We start from the raw sequence: 16,484 nt of genomic DNA on the forward strand, positions 1-16,484 counted from the left end.
CACAAATTTCATTACATATGTCAAACTATTACCTAAGAAGAGATCCCTACTTGTACATGGACTGAAGGAATAATTTTGTGAGGCCTAAAGAGTGTCTCTAGAAAGTGTTCAACACTATAGGTGATGTGACAATAATAGGGGAGTTGAGTGCTCATTGACATGACAATGAAATGTAGCAAGTAGAATTGCCCTCATCAACCACAATCATAAAAATGTTTGTTCTAGTGTTTTTAGAGAAGAAGTGTACCAAAAAATCATCCCTTAGCAGTGGATTGTTACCTGCAAGGATCACAATCAAAATTGGTGCTGTTAGTGGACAAACTTAAATAAACACAACATTGTAAATAATGGATACAATGCATAAATAAACATAAACTTAAACAAAGAGTTACGTGAACATAACAATGATCAAATGGAGAAAACACATCAATACTATATGGAAAAATCTTTCTTTATTGATTTTTGGTGGTAGAGGTTGAATACAATCAAAATACTAAAACACTTGAAGAGAATGCCTTGAGCTAGGGAGCAAAAAAATCCTCAGTAAGGATGTTTATTTTCCTCAATCTCTTTGAAAGTTTATCCTCTCTCTGAAATAAGTGTGAAGACTCTCCAGAGGGTGGATTACTCTTCATTCAATAAGATGTTGGGTTGCTTAGAAGTAATTTGGCAAACGTGCTAGTGCTCTTCACTTCCTTGGTTTCAACAATGAAATGGTGGTTTTCTTACAAGCAATTTGGCCAGCATAACAATTTCTCTTCTTTTGGCTCTCCCATGGCCTGTTTATATAGAGTTTTTTGAATCCCTCTTCCTTCTCTTGGTACATATATGATAAAGATACATGAGTAGAACAAGAGGATTCCATTGAGGGCTGTACTTCTCCAAGGCGACTCGAATTTGACTATCCTAGGCCGATGTCATATCAAGAAATTAGTGCCAAGTGTGTACAGTGGTCCCAGACTGTTGAGTCACCTTTTCTACAACCATGTGAATTTTTTAGGATATGTCGCGTGCTCACATTTATCGAAGAAGTCTACGCATGGCCTTAATTTATTTCCTTTATAAACTTTGGACCTTAGGAGAACCTTTGATTTTTGAATCTTTATAATGTATTCGGCTGGAAAAATGTCCACCTATGCATTCTATTGGACACTTTTAATGTCTTCTAGATTTTACTATAAGGTGTACGATTTTTTAGTGCTAACTGTTGCTCCTTGATGTATGAGGTTAGGAGTAGATGTATAGCTGAAATAAATCATGTTTTCATTTTCTTTGGAGAGTTTGATTAACTTTTTGAGAGATAGGATAGCTTGTTTCGAAGATGAGTAGAGAAAAATCCTTCACTGAGTATGAATGATACCCATGCTCTGGTGGAAAAAATACAATAATGGTGTGTCTATATGAGGCAGGCATGTCCCATGCTCTTGATGATGGCTAATTGGAACTCATTACAATTGGACAACAATTGATTTGTGTCCAGTCAACTGTTTGGTTGTTGACATGCTGATAGGTGATGATGAACATTGTTGACGCCCTCAGGGTTGCTTTCTGGTCAAAAGTGAAATATTGCTTTCCTATGCATATCTTGGTGAAGCACTTTTCTGATGGGTGTTGTGTCATGCATAGATCTTTGGTGACAAGTACCTCCCCCACCTCATAATATAAGAACTGCTAAATGAGGTGCTTAGTGAAGTGGGGGTCTTCGACTATGTGAATGATCTGCAACAGTAAATAAGTACGACACCACCTTGACATGAATGATTTGAGTTGATGTAGAATGTCAAGGGAACCAATGACATCACTGGGCAATAATGGTTCCCAATGTGCCACCCGACAATATCCCTATTAAGGGAGGGAGTATCCAAGTTGCTACCTCTTTCCTGGAATACATTTATTGAAGTCAACAGGAAGGGGGTGTCATCCACCCAACGTGGTGAGTCAGGAACTAGATATGAACATATTCTAATAACTTGGGTCAGATAGTCATGATAGGAAGGGCTATCAATATTGGAGGATATAGATAGCTATTCTGAGGTCAGAGCTTGAGATGCAAACAACGACGGTCAAAACATTCTTTCTGATGATCCTAGAGTCGGCAGAATTTTCAGGATGGATGTAAGTGATTTTTGACAAACTTGAAAAATGGGGGTGATTTGCTGATGAGATGTGACCAAAGGTGATCAGAGACTACAGGCGGGTGAGGGTCCTGAATTGTAAAAATCAAATGTGTATGGGGAATGTTTTTTTTTGTTTGTTTAAATCTTTGTAAACTTTCCAAAAGAATAGGGGTTGGTTTTGATGTACATCCACGGAGATTAGTGCCCCATGATGATAGTGACCTGTGCAAAGGTGTAATGTATCTACTGAGGGTGGGGGACCCATTGGTTGGTCTCCGTTTCGAGTGCATGGGTGAGGTGGTACAAATGAGTTATATGATGTGGATGAACGATAGGCCAAATGTAGGACATGGAGGTGCATCCATTAGTATTTGTGAGGGGGACCAAGAAAATTGGGTGAATGCATAAATCAATGTAGCATACTGAGGCCAAGCTTCCAAATATGTATGTGAGATGGTTCCCAGGCCAGAGTGAGTGGTCATGGTGCCTTTGTGTGAAGAAGGATCTATAATGATGAAGGGAGACATGGGGGGGGGTTCTATTGACCAACGTGAATGCTTATCATGTACAAGTGTGATATGGTGATAAAAATGGTCGAGATGTTGGAAATTATGGCGCATTTCAGAGAAATGATGTCAGGATATGCAATCTTTTTGGGGGGAAGCCTATCATGCTCAATGGAGAATGATACCTGCTCTCTTTTCGCTTGTCGACATTTTGGTTGAAGCTGACAATGTCATATTCCTGCAAAGGGTACAACCAAAACATGAAGTGAAAGAATTGCTCAAGACATATATATGTAATGAATGTTATGGACTTATAGAGTAGGAGAAGTCCCTGACGTATGCGGTAGGTCTAAAAAATGACTTTTCGTGCTTACGGGAATATACGGTTCCATGATGAAGATGTTGTGGGACTGATCCTCATGTCTCTTTCGGTTTTGTTACTGGAGATCCCAAGCTTATGCAATATTTCCAAATAGATGGCAAACAAGGCGATAGATAGGGCTGTGGGGCCCAAATATCAATCATTTGCATCGTTGATCCGTGGAGGTTAGAGGGATTTCCTGGAGAGTTTCTTGTCATTGCAGTCAGCTTGTGTACCCAGGATTTACGCCGTCAGAGTCAGGTAAGGACTTGAGCCAATACCTTTGCGATTTTTAGTTTTCTTAATTAGGTAGGCCATACAAGGGTCCCCTATACAACTTTTTAGGGTCAAATTTGAGGACCGTGTGGGAAACTCTGTTTGGGACGCATGATCTTTGTGCATAACTGGAGTTATGCGTGAAGACTGCGCGTAAAAAGGATACTTTGACACGCGTTGTGCATGTCTGAGTTATGGGTTTGAACGACAAGCCTTGCTAGGGATTCGTTGTAACTTTCCAAATAGTTTGCACGTCTGGCGTGCACTTGTATGGGATACAAGCGCATGGTGGGTGAAATTAGTTTTTTGCCATTATTTTGATTTCTTGAGGACTTGAGGGGTTCTCCTTTATGACTTGTGGAATTATTTGGAGAGAGAGAGACAGGACTCCTCTCCGGAATGCTGTTACGCAGGATGTTGGTGTGAAGCAACAGCTAGTGCAATGGGGGTTGCTAAAGTTTCTTCTGAACCCATTGATGAGGTCTCAGGAAAAGTTCCTATGATATCTAGTTAGTTGTTGGGATACAGATCGCTAGCTGATTGTTATCTATCATATAGACCTCCTAATCCTGGCGGAGGTTGACATATACTTTGTGACCGGGTTGATGCCACAAGGGGAGGTACTTCCTTATCCAATTCCAGGAGCTGATGTTGGCATGAGGCTTTGGGCTGAGGGGCACTACGGTCCAGACCCTAATTCAGATGGCTAAGTGAAGATTACAACAGTGGAGGATCTAGCCGAGCAAGCACTGCTAGCTATGATTTTTAGACTTGTGGGGTCGGTGTCCCTCAACTAGTGATGAAGGTCGCATATTTCAGTTTTGTAGTGACTTCAAGAGGCGACGTTCTTTCACTCGGTCTGACTAGTGCGACAGGGGATAGTGTCACAACTTACCCAATTTCAACGATTTTCGCTGAAGAGTTTTGGTTATGGGAGTGTGTTTTGCAACATACTCTATGAGAGGTTGGTTATGCTTCACCCTATTCTTGCAGTACTGGTGGGGCCTCCTCGGGAGCCTTGCATGCATCATTGGGGATGTGCGATGCCTCGGGAGGGTGGAGGAGAGGTGGGTTGGTACTAGACGGATGTGGTAAAACATTTGTTCGAATCCAACCTGCAACAAATATTAGACTACCCATACCATGGGTTTGACTTGTGGGGAGATCCAGAGATGGGGCTCCCTCCAAGTGCTACTTGGGGGCGATCAAGTATATGCTTGTTAATTTAGCATTTGTATACATATGTGTTTTTTCATGTATTTATGGTTTACGGTGATATTGAGACTATGCTTTGTTTAGTTGGAGATGCAGGGCCATGAGGACGTCCACTGGCCTTCCTGGTTGGCCATGATCCGAGACATATGGGAGTTTTGGGGGACGTGTCTGTTCCTCAGAGACCCTAGGTACAGAGGCCACCAGTTGCTCCTTAGGATGATTTAGAGTGATCGACATTGTGGCCTCGACTGGGGATTGGTGGGCCCTCTGGAGAAGGGGCTATGGTTACAGAGGGACAGGTCGTGTGAGCTGAGGAGGCTGCGGCGAGATGAGATGCTGTAGAGGTTGAGTTACAGTGGCACTGTGACTCCTGGAGATGAGTGGAGACCTTGATCGGAGGTGTGCCCTTTGAGGGATGGGCTCACCTTCTAGAGTTTGTGGCTAAGACGATGATGTTCTAGGAGCAGGAGCATAAGACGAATTTTCGCCTTATTGCTATGGAGGTAGCTACAGTTGGTCCCATCTTGGCTCCTGATGCATAGATGGTGCCACCGGGGCCTTAGGGAGGCTGGATATGTACCTTTGTTTTGGGTTGAGATGATGTATGCACTATGGTAGCACCCCTTTATGAGGATGCTCCCCTTTTTTTGTTGACTTATCCTTATTGGTCATGGGCTAGTGATTTTTGTACTCATATATATTTTTTGATGTATATACGAGGAATTTTTTGGTAGTTCTCATGATGTGATATATGCATCCATAATTCTTGGTGTATTTCTGCGTTTGTGTTTCTAGATGTATCTTTTGTTGATGTTTTTTATATATCTTGATGGTTATATATGTGTGATGCATGCCAGTATAGGATTTGATTAGTGATGCGATTAGTTATATGATTTTTATCTCTGAGTATATGTGTAAATGTGATTTGATCAAAATGTTTAGCTAATGTTTGTGCATGCAGATACTTGCAAAAAAGGCATGGATCGTAGAATTGGAATGCCCTATTTAACTGAGATACTACCAACTGGGAATCAAGGAATACATGCAAGCGAAAGATACCTAAGTGGTGGGCATTGGTGAAGAGGCCTATGACGACATCATATCCCACTTGATTTTTGGTGGGTGAACCGACACATAGCCCATTGAAGAGACGAGGTGCTTTTTCAAGAGAGTATATGGCCATGTTGCGGCAGTGAGATTTTGTGACCATCGAGATGCGCCGTCAGTGAACCCATGGTGATAAGCTGGTGGAAGATCCATGTTGGGATAGGGTCCTATTGTGTTGTACAACAACCCCCCCATTTCATAAAATTTTTATTTTCAAAACTATAATATGAAATGGGTCCCTTTTAGATTAAATTGGTATCAACTTATCATTCCTCAAAAGGTCCGAAAAGAAATAAAACATTATAAACCTTTTTGAGAAAGCACATAATCGGTCTTATAATAAAAAATGAATAATCCTTTATTATTGCGATAAAGCGATCGCAAGATCGCATATCGCAATAACAAAGGATGCATGACAAAAGACCCATTGGTTTTCCCCGATGCGACAATGCACGAATAACTATCGGATATCGGGAAGGCAAGCGATCATAACAAAAGGCCCCTCTCTTTGCTCCGATGCGATATCGCTATCGGCGATCAGGGAATGTAGCATGCATGCATCTAAAAGCCCTCGTTTAAAAACTCCCGATGCGAATTGGCGATATCGCTATCGGCGATCGGGGATTCCGAAAGGACACCAATTTAACAACTTAAGCATTCCCCCGATCGCCGATTGTGATAAAGCTAGGCACAACTTTCAAAATAGATTGATAAGGTTGGGATATATTATGGTTAATTAGTATTAAAGGCCTTTCTCTTCTCGATAGTGATTCACTTACGCCCAACCGCCAAAACATCAAAGCCACGCTTAAATTAATTATTTGGCCAATAAATGATATGATGAGCATTTAAAGGATTGACAGGTTTAAACGGCCATTTAATGGAACAGTAAGGCCAAAATCTCTTCAGAGATTGTATCCGCGGATACCTTATGTTAATCCTCCATTATTCATTGATTAATATGCCTCATTCATATTTGGTTTGCGCCACCTATTCTCCGCATTACGTTCATTTTATCTCCTATGTAGAGCTCCTCCGAAGCAGCAAATTTAGGCCAAATGGGGAAGAAGTCTAAGAAATCTGGAACAGCTTCAGCTTCCGCAGTAACATGACAACACATTGCTGATCCGGGACCAGGCAAAAAGGGATTAATCTCGGACAACACATGTCTAGGTCTCGGTAAAACTACTTGGTTGAGCATCTATAATCTGATTGAGGCCGAAGAGCCTCAGGTAACAACAATACAAGCCACAGCAGACCCAACCCGAAAGTATGATGCAACTCTAAAGGATTTGGCCGACTCTTACCTGCATCTGATAGCAGCCCGAGAGCAAATTCTTCCATATATAGATGTGGTAAGATGGGCAATTGAGGAAATCCCAATTACAAACAGAACATTTTGCACCATCGACTGAAGAAGTACAACAAAGCATTTCTGGAGAAGTTCAGAGATGAAAATGGCATTGAATCAGCACCTATACGGGATTGGAGACAAAACCCAGCAAAACACAAGCATGAGTCTTCGGGTAAGTACTCTGTCGATTCCTTGTGTTCTCCTTATTGTTATGTCGGAGTAATGATGTGTAGGATTTGGGGGTTGCATGATTCCTCAAACTTCACTATAGAGATGGTACCTTTAATGGAAGTAGCATGCAATAGCGAAATAATGGATTGGGGGAATATACTGTCTGATAAGTTAGCAACAGTTGTTCTTGAGTTCAGAAACAAATCCCGCATTACTGAAAGGTTCATTCCTCCATTTTACTTTAGTGCCTACATCTTAGATACTCTCTATTTTAATTCCGAATTTCCTATGTTGGGGTGGAGATGGACTCCACAGGACCTCATGCCCATTCATATCTACCACAAGAAGTTGTGTAAAGAAAACTATAAACACCACCTATATCAAGTTTGCAATGGATTTATGTTACCCATTCACTATGCAATTTTTGAAAAACCTGCTCCTAAGATTTCCTCACAAGCAGAGATTGACTTGACAGCCATAGGAAGATGGTTCGGAGAAGAAAAATTCACATATGTAAGAGTTTTTGGCAGTCATGCCAGGCCTCATGTCCTCCCCTTGTATACACCTGACAAATTGTTGGCTCGAGAGATAGCATATCAGCTTACATCTGAAGGAGTTACACAGACTCTAAGGAATAAAAAGAAGCAGGTTTGGCCTCCTTTTCCTTTAAGGTGTGGCGTTTACGTTCTGCATGACTACAAACATGCAGAGAAAGAAGCAGAAAAGATTAATACACTAAATCTCGCCACTCTTCCTAACAGGCGATTTGATCCAAACAAAGTCGCCTATAATGCACTTGAACAGGCAAAACTCACTAAATTTGAACATAAAGAAGATGAGTTTGATGACCTGTTCTCCTCGGCCGAGTCATTATTTCAGGTTCAAATGCTAGCCAGAATGAGATATCACGATGACGGGTTAGTCGTATTTAACAGAATTAGAGAGCAGAGGTTGCAAACTCTGCCTCTAGATTTGTTAGCAACGGCCCCGATGACACAGCCAAGTGAGCCTAAACAACGACTTACTAATGAACCTCCTGCTACATCAGAAATTGCTGGAGAAATCCAAACAAGAGAGCAGGAGGAACTCCAGAGGAAAGAACAGGAGGAAGTGCAGAGGAAAGAACAGGAGGAAGTGCAGAGGAAGGAGCAGGAGCAGAGCGACACGGACATGAATGTAGATGCCCAGATTGACCCAAAGTTTCTCCAGGAATGGCAGCAATTCAATTCAATCATAAGCAATCTAGAAAGCTCAAAGGAAGCCGATACATCCAAAGTAGCTGATACACAAGATACATCATCAAAAGAGGTTCCAAGTGGAACCAACGGCCTACCCCCTACTACAGACATAGAAATAATTCCCAAAGATCCTTCGGATCAGATCATTTTGCAAGTGGAGGATATACCTCCATTAGATGTCTTTTACAGCCCAAAGCATAGAGCTGTAGTAAAGTGACAGCGGAAAAGGAGAAGGATTGATCAACCTTCCCTATTCCCTGAACAAACAGTGATAGTCAACATGGTTTGGAAGGAGGAGTTTGATCCTTCTGATGACCTAACAAAATTGTCCCAGTATGCTGGAGCCTATTCGGCAGCCACCATGGACAAGGCATCAGAAGTGAGTAATCTGTTAAGAGAAAAGGACCAGGCAATCGCTTCGCTACAAGAACAGCTATTAGAGGCAGAGCAGAAAGCAGAACAATTCGAACAACAATTGTCCACACAGAAACAAATAAATAATCAATTGAATAAGTAGTTGCATGAAGAGAAACAAAGGATCGATTCAAGTGCAATTCAAAAGCAGAAAGAGCTGTCGGAAGCATTGGCAAAATTGAAAGAAGTGAATGAATAGATGGTGAAGATGAAAGATGAGCAAATTGCTCAATTATCAGGTCAAATAGAGAAGTCCGAGAATCTTCCGCAGCCTGCCGAGTTCATAGGAGAAGCACTACAGATTAATAAGGCATTGGTAACACAAATAAGATTATTATGTCAGAAAATTGCTCAAGTGGAACCCCTGTGTGATATAACATCATCAATAATCGATAAATCAGTCAATGCTAGAACAGACTTGGAGTAGGCCGATGAGACCTTGACAAATTTTCTTGATTGGCAGGACACTGATGAGGGACAGGCAGGTAATTTGCCAAAATTCTTAGAATCCCATAAATAAATCCTATTTATGGAATTGCAGTCCCAGTTAATGAAGGCAGAGAGAGCAGTTTCTAGATGCAAATTAACCACAAGTAATTTGGTTGAATTAATTAATGATACTCTCTATTTATCTAATATGATCTCTCAATGTACACCAAGTAAATTACTATCGGCTAAAACATTGGAGCAGTCATGTTATCAAGAGCTAGAAAAGAATGGGAGATTGATCGCAGGTATTAACAGTTTAACTTGGGACACCTATTGGTTGTTCCTAGTAAAACCATACAGCCAGAGAGCCGCCCTCAAGTTCCTAACAGATGCAATCGGGTGTATCATTCCCGATATACAAGATGCCACCTATGCTACTCAACTCAATTCTTGTCTCAGCGCCCTCAAGAAGTGGAACCAATGCTAGCAATATGCCAACTCAGGTCGAAAGGCAAACAGCCAGAGTGATGAATCATGCTACCGACTGCCAGATTGCTATGAGGAAGATACTCCAGATCAAGTTGTACCAATTAAGTAGCATTTTAATTTTATAGTTAGTTAGTTTTAATCAAGTATTTATAGACCCTTTCAATGCATTGGAAAGGGTCGTAAGTTTTTGTATATGACTTAAACCTGAAGTTGCACTACTGTACTTCAGGTATATATTTTTTTATAAAGACTGGGCCAATTATTCCAATTTTGATAACGAAGCTTTTATGTGGATGTGTACTACTGCCTTTATTTAAAATTATTTCTAAGTCGAAAGAAGGAATTCGAATAGCGATTGATGTTGGGAATGATTTGCAGCTCATATGGTACTACTATCTATGTCTGAGTTCATTCTTTTTATGTGAATTGTTATTTGATCACTCTTGCTGTTATCGAATATATGCATGTGTTTTTAACAACATTCTTTATACTTTCCACTATTGGATGTTTATGACATGATTTTCTTTTAATCATACATGTATCGGTAATATAAAAGGATAAGTGTAACAATGTTTTATTAATTACTTTGTTCAACTATTTGAACAAAGAAATTATTATGTGAATGAATGTCTATGTTTATTAAGTAGAGTCATCTATATGCCTATCGATGAACAGAGATCATCAAGCGTTGCACTTAAAAGAATAGAAGCTTCCCATGATAGAATAGTCATTTGTATTTTCGCTTTTAGATTAAGTCATCCATTCATTATCATTTATTAGAAAACCAATCACTCATCCATGCCCTTTTTATTCATTATTGGGAAACTAGTCCCATTATATCCAGTCGGAGCCACCATCCCAAACAGAAAAGGAGCTGTATTAAGGTCCAGACCGGGTGGTTATCCCCGATGTTGATGCAACAATTTTCGGGGCATCAACAGGTCCCCAGGGTCAATTTTGGGTTATTTGAACCAATATTTGTAATAGATGTTGTAAAGAATGCAGTCTTTGCGAAATGTGGAAGCAAAGCACGTAACTAAGTAGGAGTCAAAGGGGCTTTAGCCCTTGTTTGGGTAAGTGATAGGTCAGTTTTTGAGACTCACCCATGCTTCGTGGACTATGGCATTGTATGGAAAAAGCTATATATAGTTGATTCATAGAGAGTCTAAGATGATAATGAAATCAAGATATAAATTCTTTTGGGAAAGTGCTAAGGCAAGAAAGCCCTGTTTCATGTACTTAGGCAAAAGGGGAAGGCTCCTGCAGCTAAGTGTGTAGGAGACCTTGGTAAGTCTGCATCTGATTGCGTGGACCCTTGTAGCTGAGTGCGTAGGGTGGAAGAAGTCTGTAAACTGAACAATGAACTTAATAAAGACTGATTTTGGGACAATTATCTTGATTTTGAGTATTATTCTTATTTATGTTCATGTTATGCTTTATCGCTCAATGATATGTTTTCTATGGAATAATGTGTAATTGCTACGTGAATTTACAGAACCTTTAATATTTATGCATGAACTTTGTAACTATCTGTTTTCACGAAGATAAACGTTGAATCTGTTATGATTTCTGATAAATTGGATAGATTTTCACAAAGGCATATCTAGAGTTATTAACTAGTGTGCAAAAGTGGATATATCACTTCCTTTAGGTCCCTAAAGTTTGATCATAGACCTTCATGAAGGTCTAGAAGCCATTTTCTTAGAGTTACAGTAGCGAACCATAGAAGGATACAGATCTGTGCGAAGGCAGATCTGAGCTATGAAGGCTTAACATCACTTATCACACAGTCTCTAGATGCAGAAACCTGGTTCTAGCATCCTCCAATACTGCTTCAGGTGAGACTGCAACCTGCGCCATGCAGGTTGTTGCCAAAAGGGCTAGTAGTTAGGGTTTTGTTGGTTGGCGTGAACAACGGGTTTTGTTGGTTGGCGCGAACAACTCTGAACCTGGGTTAGGCCCCATTAAGACAACAAATGGTTACATTTCCAGAACTAGGATCTATCTAAGAGATGTGTGATAAATGGTTTCCTACGAAGAAAGAGATTGAGAAGTGGATTGATCGAAAAGTGCATGCATTCGCGTCTCAAGAGAACAGGAGCCCTAAATTATCCAAGGAATAGTGGTTGCAGAGATTTTTGTACACAGATGAGACTGACGCGTTATTCTATTTCTTCCTTGATGAACTACATGAGTGGTTGTCTAAATTGGTTGATAGTTAAGGGACATGGAGGCTTGACGATCCTATAGCGTGGATTGTTGAATTGGTGTGACGTCTTGAGGCATCAGAAAGAAATATTGCACGGGATGCGGATCACTAGATTGATTGCACACTGGGAAGTTTTGTGACTTATTTCGTGATCGACAAAAATATTAGCTATAGCGAAGTGGAATAAAGGCTCTTTAAAGGACCACGAGGTAAGTATTTGAAATCGTTAAAAACTGGGATTAAAATGTTGTTATGTGAAAATAGGGTTATGCAGTTACCTTGATGTTTGGGCTATGTGAGGTGGGAGATTCTTTAGAAGAAATGAATTATCAAGCCTAGAATATAGTCTGCTCATTAAACCCCCTTCAAGTGACGACGAAGGGACGATGCTAACTATGCTACGAAGTGCAGTTCAGTTAATTACATAGGGTATCCCGAGGATACCTCATCCATCCACTCCACCTCCACGTCCACTGTTGCCTCATACACCTACACCGTCACCTTCTCCACCTCCACTTCCACCATTCAACATGGTGAATGTGATGAAGTTGCCGATTTTTAAAGGAGTAGGAAGCGAAGATCATGAAAAATTTTGGTTTGTCGCAAGAGCTGTATGGATGACACAACATATTACAAATGATAACATCAAGAAAGTGTAGTTGGTGACAACCTTACAGGATCGTGCATTCACATGGTACATAAAATATTGCATTGATAACCCTAACACGACATTGGCAAAGCCTCAACAAGATCTAAATAAGGAGTTTAGCAAGCCGAAGTCAGAGGCGTAGTCAGTAATTGATTTTAAGAAAATTCGACAAAAGGTAGATGAGACACCTTGGGATTTCAATCAAAGGTTGAAATGTATGATTAGGCAAGCCAATATGATAATTACAGACTCCCAACATCGCGACAAGTATATAACATCACTCTTGCTACACTTGAGAGTGTCTCTATCATAGAAAAAGATAACAACATAAGCAAAAGCTTTGGAAATAACGATGAGATTGGATGCTTCGCCCATACAGGATACAAGCGTAGGAGTACAATAGATTCACTCACAACTGGAAAGCCTACACTTGGAATTTTAGAGTCTAAAGAAAGGAAAGGAATCCTAGCCAGAGGTGTGCGCTGAGGTTTGGTGTTTGAAGTGTAAGAGCCATGGACATGATAAGGACCATTGCCCAGCCTATAAGAAATATATTCTTTGGGGAGGGTCTGTTCCCCTGAAACCAGAGAATAACTTTGGGACGAGTGCGGGAGTTGCACTGTCTGTAAGGTTAAATGACAACATGTCACTGATAACTACCATTTACTATAGAAGTTTTTATAGACTCGTCAACAGTTGTTTTGAAATTTTTGTAAATTTGTGGGACATGATGAACACCATTGTAGAAGTTATGAGATGATGATGGATAGAACCCCTACCTACCGAATGCAGGTAGAAAATTGGCCTTAGGATCAGGGTGCAGGAGCTATGTGAGGAGAGTTCGAAGGCTGAGGACAAGGAAGAGGTAGTGGACCAGGTTGAGGGCATGGGAAAATAATCTGCTATAACTGTGGTGAAGCAAGGCAGTTCGTGTGAGATTGTACAAATCCCACGCATCCGTCATGTCAGTATTGCAGAGATTTTGACCATGTGATAGAGGAATGTCTGGTCCTTTTGGAAAATATGCAAGAAAATAATGTGTAGCCTACGTAAAACATTCAAATGATGAGGACTGCGCCCCGTGAAGAAGATCAGATCATAAATATAGTGACAAGAAGTGGTATGGTGACTAATACAGATAAAGGTAAGTAGCCTGAGGATGACGGGTGGGTGTGCAAGGTTGCTTAGAAGGAAGTAGAATTTGACCTTAATCATGCTAAAGAGACCTTCATGGAAGAAAATAAGAACTTCACTGAGGCCTCTACCTTAGGAAGTCAGGAGAAAATTCCAGAAACTAGTGCGCTGCAAGAGGTCGATCCTTCATTACTAGCTACTTTTCTGAAGACTTGTATGAAGTTACTACGTGATCAAAAATTGGTGGAAGGGTTGCAAGAATTAATAGACAAATGAGAAAATAATGATAAGACTCTTGCTGAAAAACATAGTGAGAAATATTGGCAAGCAGAAGAAGAGAACGAGGTGAGAGATGAAGCTGACCATGAAAATAAGAGAATATGAAATGGACTAGGTAATATTGGATCTCGGATCAGATGCCAATGTCTTGCTTAAGAAGACTTGGGAGATAAAGGGGAGACATGCGCTGCAGTGGTCTCCTATTTAGCTGCGCATGGAAAATTAACAAAATATTATTCTGATGGGGCTCTTATATGGTGTAAACAGTGGACATTGTGGGTGCGAGCGCGCTGGCTAAATTTGAGGTCATTGAAATAGTGGATGATAGTAACCCATACCCCACGCTACTAGGAATTGACTGGGCTATTGATATGAATGAGGTAATCAACTTGAAGAAGCGGAAGATGACCTTTGAAAAGAAGTCACTCAGGGTTGTAGTGCCACTAGACCCTACAAAAGGAGCACGTTATACTAAACCTGTTTGCGACTTCATGGAAAGTGACGATGATCTAGATCAGATATACAAGATCACAACGTGAGATGAAGATTGGATCAATCCTACAGCTGATGGATGAATTGCGTGGGACAAGGATAGCTCATGCACCTCAGATTCAGATGAAGAGCTTGAACACTGGCAGAATCAGTTGCATGAAGTATCTACGCTCTATTGAAATATGATGACCAAATCGTTGCAGTGTGTCTCAATTGAGGTAAGGAATCTTCCGCATTATGTTGGTTTTACTGATGTGGATTTGTTTCTAGATGAATTTGAAAGGGAAGTACCAGAAGAGCATCGCTTCCAGGAATTGGAGTTGGCACTACTCACGACGCCTACCCGTTGGTGGGGTATGCACAAGGAGAACTTTATTGGATGGAAGGAATAGTGGAGGATGATGAAATTAAGGTTTGGATACGCTAATAATCAGATGAAAAAAAATAAAGTGGGGAGGATGATCCACACAATAATTTCACACGATGGACTAATGCCTGGGGAACATAACCATAACTAGAATGGGTGCACAATTTCTGTCATACCTTAGATACAATTCCAATGAACTAGTATCTGGAATTGGATCATCGGAGATTTAGGTGTTATGAAAATTATGTTGAAGCCAGATGTGAAGCATGTTAAGCAGAGGCCTTATCGAATAACTCCAAAGTATAAGGAAAAGATGCGCTAGGAACTAGATAAGATGTTGGATGCCATTATTATTGAGCCAGTAGAGAATTCAGGTTGGGTAAGCCCAATGGTGGTCCAAGAGAATAAACAAAAAGGAAAAATCTGTATATGCATGGATCTAAGAAAGCTCAATGATGCATGCGTGCATGATCCGTTCCCAACACCATTTACTGATGCAATGTTAGAGAATTTTGGTGGACAGGAGGAGTACTCGTTTACTGATGGTTTTTCAGGATATCATCAAATAAAGATCCCGCCAGAAGATCGAAGCAAAACAAACTTTGCAACAGAGTGTGGTTGCTTTCAATATATAGTAATGCCATTTGGATTGAAGAACATGCCTGCAATTTTCTCCCAAGTAGTGATCGCGATGTTCAAAGAGTTTATTCATAAATTTTTGGAAGTCTATCTCAATGATTGGATTGTGTTTGGGTTGGTGAAGCGCCATGTTGTGAATCTGCGCCTTATGCTGGATACATGTCGAAGGTATCAGATCATGCTAAATTTGAAGAAGTGTATATTTTGTGTGCCATTTAGAATTTTTCTCGGTCATGTTGTATGTAAGTAGAGATTAATGGTGGACCCTACGAAGATTGTTGTAATTGTAAATTTGGAGGCTCCTAGGAATGTAAAACAACTGTGCATGACATTGGGACACATTGGGTATTACCGGAAGTTTGTTAAGGCATATGCTCAGATAACCATGCCGATGGAGAAATTATTGAATAAAGATGTGATGTTTTGCTGGGATGAAGATTGTCAACATAGTTTGGATGTCTTGAAGGAAAATATGATAATTGCGCCTATTTTGGTATTTCCAGACCATAAGAAGGAATTCCATGTGCATGTAGGTGCTTCTTGACACAGATAGGTGAAGGAGAAATTGATCATCTGATAGCCTTTACAAGCAGGAAGTTATCAAAAGCTGAGAAGAATTCTTCCACTATAGAGCACGAAGGGCTGGGGATGGTCTAAGTGTTGCAAAATTTTAGGCATTATTTGTTGGGTGGACACTTCAAAATGTATACAGATCACTTCACGCTGAAATACCTAGTCAATAAGCCTATGTTGGGGGGGAAGATATGTCGATGCATATTGTTGTTTTAGGAATATGACTTTGAAGTGCTTGTGAATGTAGGACCAGACCATCTGTCAATATTGAAACAGGCGAAGAACCAAATAGTTTGGAGGAAGGACTGCCATATGCGCAACTCTTTGTGGTGTGCATCGCGGATGAACATTTCACGGATATCATTCAATTTTTAACCATGGGAATAGCTCCAGAAGGCTATTCTAACCAAGAAAAGGAGGAGCTAGTAGCCCATGCTGCGGATTTTTCAGTGATTACGGGTCATT

Source organism: Pinus tabuliformis, chromosome 7 (genome assembly GCF_031772625.1).
Source record: "Pinus tabuliformis cultivar Carrire ecotype Pingquan chromosome 7, CPIR1, whole genome shotgun sequence".
In the NCBI taxonomy this organism is placed as follows: domain Eukaryota; kingdom Viridiplantae; phylum Streptophyta; class Pinopsida; order Pinales; family Pinaceae; genus Pinus; species Pinus tabuliformis.